Raw genomic sequence first — 13068 nt, forward strand, 5'->3', positions numbered from 1 at the left:
AAGATCCAAGACCTGAAACACAAGGAGAGTGGAAAGAAAGCGCCAGCAATCTGGAGGAACTTCCAGGTTTCCACGCCAGCTGTGATGGATACTTACAAGCGGGTGAGATGGATATCAGAGTGCAGGAGCCCAGGAACAGATCCAAGACCTGAAACATAAGGAGATTGGAAAGAAAGCATTGTGCAATCTGGAGGGAACCTCCAGGTTTCCACGCCAGCTGTGATGGATACTTACAAGCGGGTGAGATGGATATCAGAGTGCAGGAGCCCAGGAACAGATCCAAGACCTGAAACATAAGGAGATTGGAAAGAAAGCATTGTGAAATCCGGAGGGAACCTCCCGGTTTCCACGCCGGCTGTGACGGACACTTAGAAGCGGGTGAGATGGATATCAGTGTGCAGGAGCCCACAAACAGATCCAAGACCTGAAACACAAGGAGAGTGGAAAGAAAGCATTGTGCAATCTGGAGGGAACCTCCAGGTTTTCAAGCTAGTTGTGACGGACACTTAGAAGCGGGTGAGATGGATATCAGTGTGCAGGAGTCCACAAACAGATCCAAGACCTGAAACACAAGGAGAGTGGAAAGAAAGCGTTGTGCAATCTGGAGGGAACTTCCAGGTTTCCACGCCGGCTGTGATGGATACTTACAAGCGAGTGAGATGGATATCAGAATGCAGGAGCGCAGGAAAAGGTCCAAGACCTGAAACATAAGGAGATTTGAAAGAAAGCGTTGTGAGATCTGAAGGGAACCTCCAGGTTTCCACACCGGCTGTGACGGACACTTACAAGCGGGTGAGATAGATATCAGAGTGCAGGAGCCCAGGAAGAGATCCAAGACGTGAAACACAAGGAGAGTGCAAAGAAAGCGTTGTGCAATCTGGAGGGAACTTCCAGCTTTCCACACTGGTTGTGACGGACACTTAGAAGCGGGTGAGATGGATATCAGAGTGCAGGAGCCCAGGAAGAGATCCAAGACCTGAAACATAAGTGGAGCGGAAAGAAAGCACTGTGAAATCTGGAGGGAACCTCCAGGTTTCCACGCTGGTTGTGACGGACACTTAGAAGCAGGTGAGATGGATATCAGAGTGCAGGAGCCCAGGAAAAGGTCCAAGACCTGAAACATAAGGAGATTTGAAAGAAAGCGTTGTGAAATCTGAAGGGAACCTCCAGGTTTCCATGCTGGTTGTGACGGACACTTAGAAGCAGGTGAGATGGATATCAGAGTGCAGGAGCCCAGGAAAAGGTCCAAGACCTGAAAGACAAGGAGACTGGAAAGACAGCGTTGTGAAATCTGGAGGGAACCTCCAGGTTTCCACGCCGGCTGTGACGGACACTTAGAAGCAGGTGAGATGGATATCAGAGTGCAGGAGCCCAGGAACAGGTCCAAGACCTGAAACAGAAGGAGATTGAAAAGAAAGCGTTTTGAAATCTGGAGGGAACCCCCAGCTTTCCACGCTGGTTGTGACGGACACTTAGAAGCGGGTGAGATGGATATCAGAGTGCAGGAACCCAGGAACAGATCCAAGACCTGAAACATAAATGGAGTGGAAAGAAAGCGTTGTGAAATCTGGAGGGAACCTCCAGGTTTCCACGCCGACTGTGACGGACACTTAGAAGCGGGTGAGATGGATATCAGAGTGCAGGAGCCCAGGAACAGATCCAAGACCTGAAACATAAATGGAGTGGAAAGAAAGCGTTGTGAAATCTGGAGGGAACCTACAGGTTTCCACGCCTGCTGTGATGGATGCTTACAAGCGGGTGAGATGGATATTAGCGTGCAGGAGCCCAGGAAGAAATCCAAGAAATGAAAAATAAGGAGATTGGAAAGAAAGTATTGTGAAATCTGGAGGGAAACTCCAGGTTTCCACTCCGGCTGTGATGGATGCTTAGAAGCGGGTGAGATGGATATCAGAGTCCAGGAGCCCAATAACAGGTCCAAGACCTGAAACATAAGGAGATTGGAAAGAAAGCGTTATGAAATCTGGAGGGAACCTCCAGGTTTCCACGCCTGCTGTGATGGATACTTACAAGCGGGTGAGATGGATATTAGCGTGCAGGAGCCCAGGAAGAAATCCAAGAAATGAAAAATAAGGAGATTGGAAAGAAAGCATTGTGAATTCTGGAGGGAAACTCCAGGTTTCCACGCCGGCTGTGATGGATGCTTAGAAGCGGGTGAGATGGATATCAGAGTGCAGGAGCCCAGGAACAGACCCAAGACCCTAAACACAAGGAGAGTGGAAAGAAAGCGTTGTGAAATCTGGAGGAAACCTTCAGGTTTCCACGCCGGCTGTGATGGATGCTTACAAGCGGGTGAGATGCATATCAGAGTGTAGGAGCCCAGGAACAGACCCAAGACCCTAAACACAAGGAGATTGGAAACAAAGCGTTGTGAAATCTGGAGGGAACCTACAGGTTTCCACGCTGGATGTGATGGATGCTTACAAGCGGGTGAGATGGATATCAGAGTGCAGGAGCCCACGAACAGGTCCAACACCTGAAACATAAGGAGTTTGGAAAGAAAGCCTCCTGAATTCTTGAAATTTTTTAAAGATGCTTCATCTCCCAACCCAGAAGCTCCTTTAGCCCCCTGCGAATGCCCGCCGTTTTTTTTTTTTTAGTTTAACTGATGAAGATTCATAAAAATGTAAAAAAATGCTGAGCAGGAGCTGAATAAAACTGGTCATACACTGTGCGATCTTTTCAGTCACGTTATTCAGCTTCTGCTCAAACTGCACGATTGATTCGCAGGGGTTAGAAGTTCGTAGGTAATGCTGGGCATACACTGTGCGATTTTTGGCTAATTTTGAGCCGAGTCTTTCAGTCATGCGACCGTTTTGGTGATCGGCCCGAGTTTTGCCTTCATCGTGCATCGTGTTGTATACATGGGGTAACAAGAAGCGATTAACACCTCGACAAGCTCCCGATCATCAATCGTTTGGTCATAAGAAAATCAAGCCTGTTTGAAATCCTGTCGGCCATCGTGAGGGTCACTGCAGCCTCTCACACTGCGCACGCGCAAACACAGAAATGAAGGCGAAAAGATGGAGCAGCACAGTAGTGCAGCATGTGATCTGGACACAAGCGATGAAAGCACAACTTGTAGAACTTTTGCAAGCTCTTCCGAGCCTTTTCGATGTCTCCTCACAAAATTATCACGACCACAACAACCGTGAAAATATTTGAATGGACATTGCTGCTCAATCACAGCTGCCTGATCAATATTTTTCATTAGCAATTTAGCACAGTTGATGGTGGTGGTGTGTGTGTCTGTGTGAGTGAAAGACAGAGAGGGAGAGAGAGGGACAGATTGATGCTTAGTGTGAGCACTCAGGTCGCATCAGAGCATCGGGCGTATAGTGTGAGACCCTGCATCGTGACCTACGAACTTCTAACCCCTGCGAGTCAATCGTACAGTTTGAGCAGGCGCTGAATAACGCCACTGAAAAATCGCACAGCGTATGCCCAAGGCTCCGCCGATGCTGATGGAAATGGACAAAACGTTAAGAAACGCAAAGCCAGAGGAACAGACTAACACACACTAATGCTGTTTTTGACTTCTATTTATGCCCTCAGTAGGCGTGACCTAACGGCCGCACTTCAAAGCACGGCCGAACTTCAAAGCACTCAGCCTTTTGACGCGTCATGTAATCTTCCTTCTAATGGCGCAACTCCTCCCACTCATTCATAATCCGACCTCCGCGTTTGCACTCGTCCTACAAGAGCTCCCAAATTTGAACATCACTGATGTTCATCGGATTTACAGAGTGACGACAAACCCCGTCAGCATGTTAGATAAAGGATTTAAGTTATATGCTGCATCATATATACACAACTACGAAGGTAAGAAAACGTAAATTAACCGACAAAGAAACGTTAGCTAACGTGAAATGCAAACACTACGTTACTCCGCTATGTGTTTCATTTGATGTCAATTCTCTACATTACATGTTTCCTTAAACGGTGTTTATAGTTGAGGTTTAACTAATGTCACTTTTGTTGTTAGACACTTTTATAATAGCGTTAGGTAGTTGGCTAACTAAGCAGGTAGTTAACTACCCAATGCTACTCTTGCTACGTGTAAAGTATATATGTTTAAGACGTGTTGACATGAGTAGTACAGAAATAATGCTAATGGTTCTTGTATCTTTATTCAGTGTCCAAAAAACACAGGTTGACAGGGAGGTCTGTGTGAGAGCCCTGTGCTACAGGTCAATGAGGAAGAGTGAGGCACCACACAGACTAAGTGTAGGCAGGAAGCTGTGTAAAGTTGTTAATCCCTGTTCAGTGGGGTTCAGTTCATTTAAGCATTAGTTAAGTTCATTCCTGAAGGCCCATCAACTTGAATGTTTTCCTTGTCCCCTGCTTTATCACACCTAATTTGACTAGTCAGATGTGTTTGGGTGATCAGAAACAAATTTACACCAAGTTAATACTGCAAATATACACAACCTAAGTTATTACAGTTATCAAGGATGGTTAAATTGTTTTAATAGGGAGAGAAGGAAACCCTAAGCATTCAGGAGGGTAAGCCTGTAGGGGTCAGTAACCATAACACTGAACTATGTTCCTGTTTGGCTCTTCCATGAAGATGATGTTACATTTTTAATTTTAGTTCTTTCTTCTTAGATTAAGCTTCTGGATTCATCGCCAGTGCTCCTGTGTGGCAGGTGCTGTTATGTGCAATCACACAGTGGCACTGCTCTTCCAAACAGCACACTACTCACAACTCAGAGTGCCGGTTGTCCCCTGTGCATAGCTGCACCGAATCTGAACAGCAATGGCACAAGCCACGGACAGTGGTAATTTAAATAAGGTTAAAGTTTTTGAATTAGACCATGTTTACATATGAACAGCAACACCATCCATAGTAAATGTGTCTTCTGTTAGGGTGTGAAGCCAGGACCTATCAACTCTATGATCTTCACTAAGCCGGTACCAAATAGGATGGCCCAGACTGGAGTACGGTAATTAGATTTGTAAAATTTGGTTTCCTGTGTTACAAATGCATGTTGCTATTTGTTCATACATGCATGTGTCAGAATAGGTATTAATTTACATACAACATTACACTTTCTGAAGACGGCTAACTCAGTCATGTACATATATACATCCCAGTCTCTAACTTATGCACCACTGTTTCACACTTTTTAGTTTAGTTGTTGTTCAGTATAATAACCTTCTTCCTTACATTATTGTCATTGATGTTTTCTTTAGGAGTGGATTCACACAGAGGCATTGTGGGTCCATTACCAGATCCCTGACCTGACAAGCCCCTTGTGGAAAGTGCCTTTGGGCTGGTGCAGGAGGGCAGTGTTCTGTCATGTCAGCAGCCGGTTTTGACAACCCGGTACATCACACTACACCGTGATGCACCACCAACACCGCACTTGCCTCTGGAGGGTATGACATCAAGGAAACCCTGCTCGCTCAGACAGCCTGTGATATTTTCTCAAACCGCTGCGCTGAACAAGTTTCCAAAGAACATGCTGTGTGACACAATAAATATCCTTTAACCTGTTAACCTGTGGCTTCTGGAAGAAACTCGGGTGAGTCAGTCACTGCAAACACATTTGTATCATCAAGTGTTTGTCAAATGAAAATGATATGTTTTTCACACTTAGGATAATTTTCTATGTTGCAGTGCAGTAAAGTGCATGTTTCTTCTGTGTTCAATCATACATGTTCTAATTGTTATAAACAGAAAAATCTTTTTTACTTAGCTGCTTGATTCTTAACTTGTTTAACTGAAACATGATGAAATGTCATAGTATTATTTTTTTTTTAAATGTCCTTGGCAGTGCATGTGTCCGCATTGTAACTTACTAATAAAAAGTCCTGTGTGTACTTTGGTGTGTGTTTTATGTTATTTTATTGCAAATAAATAATAGTCATTTGATTTTACAGTTACACACAATCTTATATCTCTGGCATGGCATGGCAAGGCAATATCGGGTACATGCAATTTGAAACCTGACATTCCAGAGCAAAGCATGAAGCACACAGCACGTGGTCAACGTGACTCATATGGAGACTGACAACATTACAAGGAATAAAGGAAAATTGAGGACTTAGCCACAGAAAAGACTTTTTCCTTTTTTGTTACAATAACTCGAAAAGGTCAACTATGATTTTTAAATTAATATCATAGGTGTGAGTTTAGAGTTCAGATTTTTCTGCACATTCTTTCTTTTTGTATTTAATTATGATGGTAAATACATTTTGCACATATCTGCCTGCACTTGCACTTGCTCTTAAAGTAGGAACAGTTCACCTTTCCAGCTGTATTTTTAATACTGATGAGTTTACTTTAATTGTTAGCCTATTGGTCAAAATGTATTGTTCTTCTGATTCATGTGTAATGCTTTTCTCAAATAATACATCCACATTTCAGCACGTAAGCAGCTGTTTGTCTCAGTATTACCTGATAACATACTGAGGCCTGCTGATCACGAAGTATGTGGGAAATAAAAGCATGTTAGGAAGAGACTAGGGCCATTTTCAGTTCGCGCCTGCTTTCTCTGCAACGCCTTGGCTCAAAGAATGTGCTGATGCTGAAGTTGACCTCGACCTTGTGAGCCAATTTTTGTTTCATGTCCCACTTCACATGCTGCAGATGCTCCTGCAGCTCAGTCTTCTCATTGTTTGCAGGGATAACCATTTCATTTGAGGAAGAGGAGCAGGAATGTAGTCCAAAGACAAATGGATGTGGAGAGGAACACTGGGACTTTCTCTCTTTCTATCTCTGTTTTTTCAGTTGCTAGTTTCCCCTCAAGAGGAATGAGCTCATGTTTGTGGGCTCTGTTGCCACATGTTGTGCTTCACTTTCTAGAATAAGGATGAGTTAGTTTCTGGTCAGACCACAGAGAAGCAGCCAGAAAGAAAACGTGCTTCCCTGTCAAGAACAAACACAAAACATTTGCATGACTTGGTGTAATTACTTGAGTACAGAGATTAGACTTAAAGTAGGATCATAATAATTTGTGATTTTTAAAAAATTATTGTCAAAGGAACTTATTATGCTCATTTCCTTTTTAAAACAATTCCTGCATTTTACCAGAGCGGTTTTGCATGATTCACAGTTTTAAAAAATCCTTAGCTTTTTGGCTGAGATGAGCATTTAGAGACATTCCATTCACCTGAAGTAATTTACAGCCAATAGTATAGCAAAACTGCCTGAACGAGGCATGACGGAGACACACTTTCGTGTTTTTTATGCAAAATTCTGACCCTACCTTCTGAATGTTGCTCATATTGTTTTTCCAGTCTTCTAATTTCCAATTTTGGTGAGCCTGTGCTGTCTTAGTTGACAGGAGTGGGACCTGATGTAGTCTTCTGCTGTTGTAGACCATCTGCTACAGGATTCAATGTGTTATTCAGAGATGTCTTTCTACACACCTTGGTTGATATGAGTGGTTATTTGAGTTATTTCTGCTTTCCTATTATCTTGAAGCAGTCTCGCCATTCTCCTCTGACCTCTGACATCAACAAGGCATTTTTACTCAAAGGACTGCTGCTCACTGCATATGTTCCTCTTTTTAATCCCCAGAGATGGTTGTGTGGGAAAATCCTAGCAGATCAACAGTTTCTGAAATACTCAGACCAGCCTGTCTTACACCAACAAATATGCAAAGTTTAAAGTTACCTAACTCACTTTTCTTCCCCAAAAAGTATGTGGATCCTTTAATATAACTGGAAGAATTTCTATCCTGCTTGTTCAGAATCATTATTGCTTAGGAAAAGAAATGCACAGAGAATACTTTTGCTAAATGTAGTCTTTTCGGTGAGGTTAGGATAGCACTTCAAGTGCAGCATCATCCTGGATTTAGGTGTCAAGACTGATATGCATCTTTCTCTCCTGTGGCTTTTTACATCTGGAATCAAACAGAATTGCAACTCATGAAAGAATTGTTTCCATACAAACATGCAGACTGCCTTCCAGTTTAACTCCACCCTCAGCTTGTATAAAACCCTTTATAGTTCACTCTGTCTCCCTGCCCCAAAAAGCCACAGTACAACCAGAGATTATATATGCCAAGTAATGAGATGAAGAATAGGGACGATGGCATGTGGAGTTGATGCTGAGGAGAATTTACAACATCTGCCTTCTTTGTTGTGGCAAATGCATGAGTTGGACCAATGTTTTGGTTAATTTCATGTCTGAACCAGACATGAAGAACCCTCGGTTTCTTGTTATGAAACTGAGTGCTCTTATGGGATGAACAAGAAAATAATCTCATATATTGTAATTCAGAAAAAAATGAGAAATGAGAAAAATATATATATAAAAAAAAAAAGCCAAAAGAAAACACCGGTCATATCTTTTAGAAAGCAACATTATGCCACAGACTGTCACTGTTGTGAGTCCATCCATTAGTTTGCAAAAACTTGTTATGAAGCCTCAAGCTGTGCACTTTTGCCGTGACAGTCTAGACATGTTGAATCTGGGATGTGACAAGTGAGTGTGGATTTCACTGTTTAATTGAGGCACACGCTCAAAGGCTTGCAAGTTGTCAGTTACACAAAGGAGAACATATTTTATACAATGAAAGTCACATTGTATTAAATAAGACTTGAAACTAGTGACTCTGGCCACGAATTCATCAGGAAAGTGTTTCCTGAGGTTGTGGATCAAAGTCTTTGTTTTCCAGACTTCCATAGAAGAAGAATTATTTTCTAAACCAAATGAGTTCCCTCCTCACGGCCATCAGGAATACTGAAAGCTGAATTACTGGCTTCACTTTCCAAACGCCAAAGCTACATTCATGTTTTATATGCAGTCTATGGTTCTGGCATTTATTGTTACTGTGACTGTGGAGTGTCCCTTGTGTTAACGGCACAAACTGCTGACAACAATCCATGAACGCCCAACCTCCTGAAAGAATTCACTGTCAAAGTCTTGTGTTCATCTATGGTAGGTCAGCTACACAGTATTACACAGGTGGTTCTAATGTTAAAATCTTTCTCCTGAAATACAAAGTTTTGAATTATCATGTGCCATGATAACTTACAGATCTCACTGTGCCATATTATCCCAGTAGAGCACTTTGATCAACGACTACAGGCTTGCTTGTCGTTCCTAGAGCCTCTAAAAGTAGAATGCGAGGCAGAGCCTTCAAGTCTCAGGTTCCTTTGTAGAACCATTTACACTTTTGGATTCAGGAGACAGACGTCCCTGTATTTTTAAGGTTAGCCTTAAAGTGTTCCTTTTGAAACATCACTTAGTTATGCATCTTACATCAGTCTGTTGGAGGCCTTCCCATGATGGACACAGCATTTCTTCTCCACGTGTCTATGTGCCACTGCTGCACGTCATTAACAATGCCCTCTCTCCTGTAGTCTGTGTTTTGTTGATTGTTCTTCCTCTTTTATGTTTTTTCTTTAACCTAAGAGCTTGGTTCTGCTGAATGGTTCTTCCTATTAAATGGGAGTGATTTTTGGACTTCTCTCTGGTATTGTATGGCCTAGCTGATGATATAAAGCACTTTGAGGTGGGTGGTGTTATGCATTGGCTCTGTAACTGAACTAGCTAATTATTCTGTATGTAAAAATAAAAAAATAATATAAGAGAACCAATTATTTATCTTGTATTTTTAAAGGTTTTTTTTTTTTTTTTTTTAGAATCATTTACAAAATGACTGCATCCATACTCAATAGTTTTTCGGTACAAAATGTTAGTTTTCATCCTTTGATTAAACTCATTGGCACAATGGGGTGTGATATCACACCAGAGAAAAATGTGAACAGGCAAAGGTCTCCCCATGATTTTCCAGCCTATTCTATGGACTAAAATTGACTAAAATTATTATTTTAGTTTCATCAGATCTCTCCATTGTGAACTAAAATGGCTCAAAATGATCAATATATTAAAACATTTGCTCTCTCTGAAAAAACACCTCACTCACTATCAGAAAACATCTGATCTTGTGGTTAGAGACAAAAAAATATACTTGAAACATCAGTACAATAGTCTACATGTGTGTAAAAGTAGTCCCTCTTGCATACCTTCACGCTTTGATGTATCAAATAAAAAGTTAAAGTCTTACTTTCCTGCAGGATAACTGAAAACATGTTGACACGACTTCACAGCCTTTATTCAGACTGCCGGCCACGGGGGGGATTTTTCATCCAATCATTTTTACATCCGTTTCACATGTGGAAACAAATATACACGTGATTACAGCTAGAAGCTGTCAGTCAAAACACCTATGTGCTGTACACCTCCACATGCCTCAGCTGTGATCTCTGTGACACACACACACACACACACACACACACACACACACACACATGTCCAACTTAACAACTTCCTCCTCTCTTTTCTTTTCACCTGCTGACGTGCAGCGATTTCCTGCTTCCAATTCCCCTCCACAAATCTGCAGAAATAATTATTGATATTATTTTAGGATGAGCAGGGATGTTTTTCTTTTTTTGTGAGACATTAAAAGGGAGAAGAGCTGTTAGAAAGTCTTTTCAGAGTGATTGGATCAATCTTTTCAACCTGCAAAATCAAACTTTTCTGATTTGTTGTTTAGAGATGCTAATTCCCCACTGGTGTATTTTTTGATCACATGAATGCTACTCCCGCTAACAACTGACTGTGACCGTGGAGTGCTGGAGGGAGGAACTATCCCAGTATAATTTCCAGAAGCAAAGATGCCACCAAAGACGATTGTGTTAACCCTTTAAAGCCGGTCGGAGCGGGCACGCTCTGTTGTGCGTAACTGTTTTTAAATCCCGGTCGCAAATTTGCATTATAATATTTATTTTCGATTTTCCTGCAGTATATGAAAATTGGTGTATTTCAAAAATAAAACTATGAAGACACTTAAAATAAATTTCCTGTGGTGGGAAACTAGTTTGTGCAACTTTTTTGTATTTACAGTTTTGAGGGATAAGCCTCTTAAATTTCTCTAACTAGAAATATATGTTAAAAAAACAAAAACGATTTTCAATTTTTTTGTAGTTTATTGCACTTTTTTGCAATTTATGTACTTACTATGCACTTAATGCATACATATTATTAAAATTTGGGTTATAATGGTTGTATTGATGTATATCAACTTGAAATGCTCCCAAAAATGGCACTACAGCATGTAAAAATATAATATAAGCTCTGGCGGACTTGGTTCTATGGTAGGTCTTAAAGGTAATCCAGGTATCCAGGTAAGGAAATCCTATAACGTTTGTTCTCTTAAATTCAAGCCACAGAGATGTGGTGTTTAGAAACAATGCATCTCAAATGTTCTGATACTCCTGATGCATACGGGATCCCTACAGGCTTTCGAGAAGGCAGCTGTCCTTCTCTCCTGGATCGGCTGGAGCTTTCTTTAGGTGCCTTCCCAGCTTTGACTAAAGTCCAGCTGGAGTAACCACATTTACTCAGGGCATTCTTGATGTGATGTTCTTCTGCTTCTTTGGCCGCTGTGTCTGTGGGGATGGTGTTCGCTCTCTGTTGTAGCGTCCTGATGACAACCAGTTTATGCTCCATTGGATGATGAGAGTCAAACCTTAAATACTGATCCGTATGCGTAGGTTTACGGTACACATCAGCTTTTAGATGTCCCCCATTACTGATGGAAATGTCACAATCTAAGAAGGCTAACCTGCTACTTCAGACAGTCTATCACCCTCTTCCTGTAACCATTTCCTGGGTCCTAGGGGCTCATAAGTATTTTCGTCACTGAGCAGTGTCAAAGTGTTCTCATGATAGTCTGGCTGGTTTAGCAAAACTGTGCACCTACCTTTGTCTGCCTAAAGGATGATAATGTGATGTGAGTGCCTTCCTCTCCTCCATGCTGATGTTGGATGCTGGGGGCTTTGCGTTGCTGAGACAGACCGAAACGTCTGCCCGTAGTTGCTCTGCTTCCACGTCTGCAATATTGTTCTTTCAAATTGCTCTTTCTGTGGCTGTGATCAGTTCCACTAGCGGGATTTGTCTTGGCGTCACAGCAAAATTCAAACCTTTAGCAAGGATGTTTTTCTCTGTTTGGGTGAGCTGTCTGTCAGACAAATTCTTCACCCACTTGTCCACATCCTCGGTATGGCATCCTTCTCTCTTCTGACCACTGAGGACACTCTTTGTATTTTGCTGTGGTTTCCGACGCACAACAAGTCAAACTCTGTTGCCTGGTTTTAGACTTCATTAAGCAGCTTTTAGCAGACTTTTAGGAGTAATCCTGTCTTGTCGGCATCTGAGGCTGAATCTCAGGTGGTTCCTGTAATCAGCCATCTTGCATGCTGTTTGCTCATACTGATGTACTGATCTACTTACCTGGATGATTGAGCATGCATCAAGACGTTGTACTTAGAAAGTGTTAGTACATTTGTGAACACTACTCTTCAGTAGCGCTGAATGCTAAAAGAAGCAGTTGCCATCTTTCTGATATTATTTTAGGATGAGCAGGGATGTTTTTCAGTTTTTGTGACATTAAAGAGAGAAGACCTGTTAGAAAGTCTTTTCAGAGTGATTGGATCAATCTTTTCAACCTGCAAAATCAAACTTTTCTGATTTGTTGTAAGTGAGCGCTCTACCATTTGAGCTAATCCCCCACGGATGCATCGGTTTGATCACACGAATGCTACTCTCTCCTTGAAATGCCTAAGGAAACAACTGACTGTGGCGTACTGAAAGGAGGAACTATCCCAGTATAATTTCCAGAAGCACGTGTGTCCGTTCTCTGCACTGCGCATCTGCAGCTCTACAACGCCACAGCATGTGTGCTCAGTTAAAGGTCACTACAGTTGACTCGTCTTAGAGTACTGCACCTCTAGTTATTAAGTTAAGCATGTAAACAGGGTGACCCAAGGTCTCACAGTGGTTTGATCCGAAACCTCTGCTGATAATGACCCATGCCTTTTTTCAGTAAATGGTAAAAGTTACTACACCCCTCCCTGTTGTCATTGGCTGTGGTTTATGCTGTGGTATATGATTTATTTTTGGTGCAGCGTCAATACACAGTCCGAAAATATCTGTTCAATAAACCAAATTAATTTTACTTTCATCTCTGAAATACTCTGTATGTATTTGCTGGTGATTCACTTCAAAGTCCGACCTTTCTCACATATTTG

General features: G+C 41.9%; 1 long non-coding RNA gene across 2 annotated transcripts; it reads left to right on the top strand.

Annotated features, from left to right (window-relative positions):
• The first annotated feature begins 3605 nt into the window (after window positions 1-3605).
• On the top strand, window positions 3606-5224 carry LOC120437380. 2 transcript variants are annotated; one of them, XR_005611072.1, is made up of 3 exons: window positions 3606-3840; window positions 4627-4964; window positions 5215-5224. It is a non-coding gene; the product is annotated as an uncharacterized LOC120437380 (long non-coding RNA). The 2 variants fall into 2 exon arrangements; XR_005611071.1 differs by lacking the exon at window positions 5215-5224 and having other exon boundaries at window positions 3628-3840; window positions 4627-4799; window positions 4888-5179.
• The last annotated feature ends 7844 nt before the right edge of the window (window positions 5225-13068 follow it).

The sequence above is a fragment of the Oreochromis aureus genome, linkage group 3 (assembly GCF_013358895.1).
Source record: "Oreochromis aureus strain Israel breed Guangdong linkage group 3, ZZ_aureus, whole genome shotgun sequence".
Classification (NCBI taxonomy): Eukaryota; Metazoa; Chordata; class Actinopteri; order Cichliformes; family Cichlidae; genus Oreochromis; species Oreochromis aureus.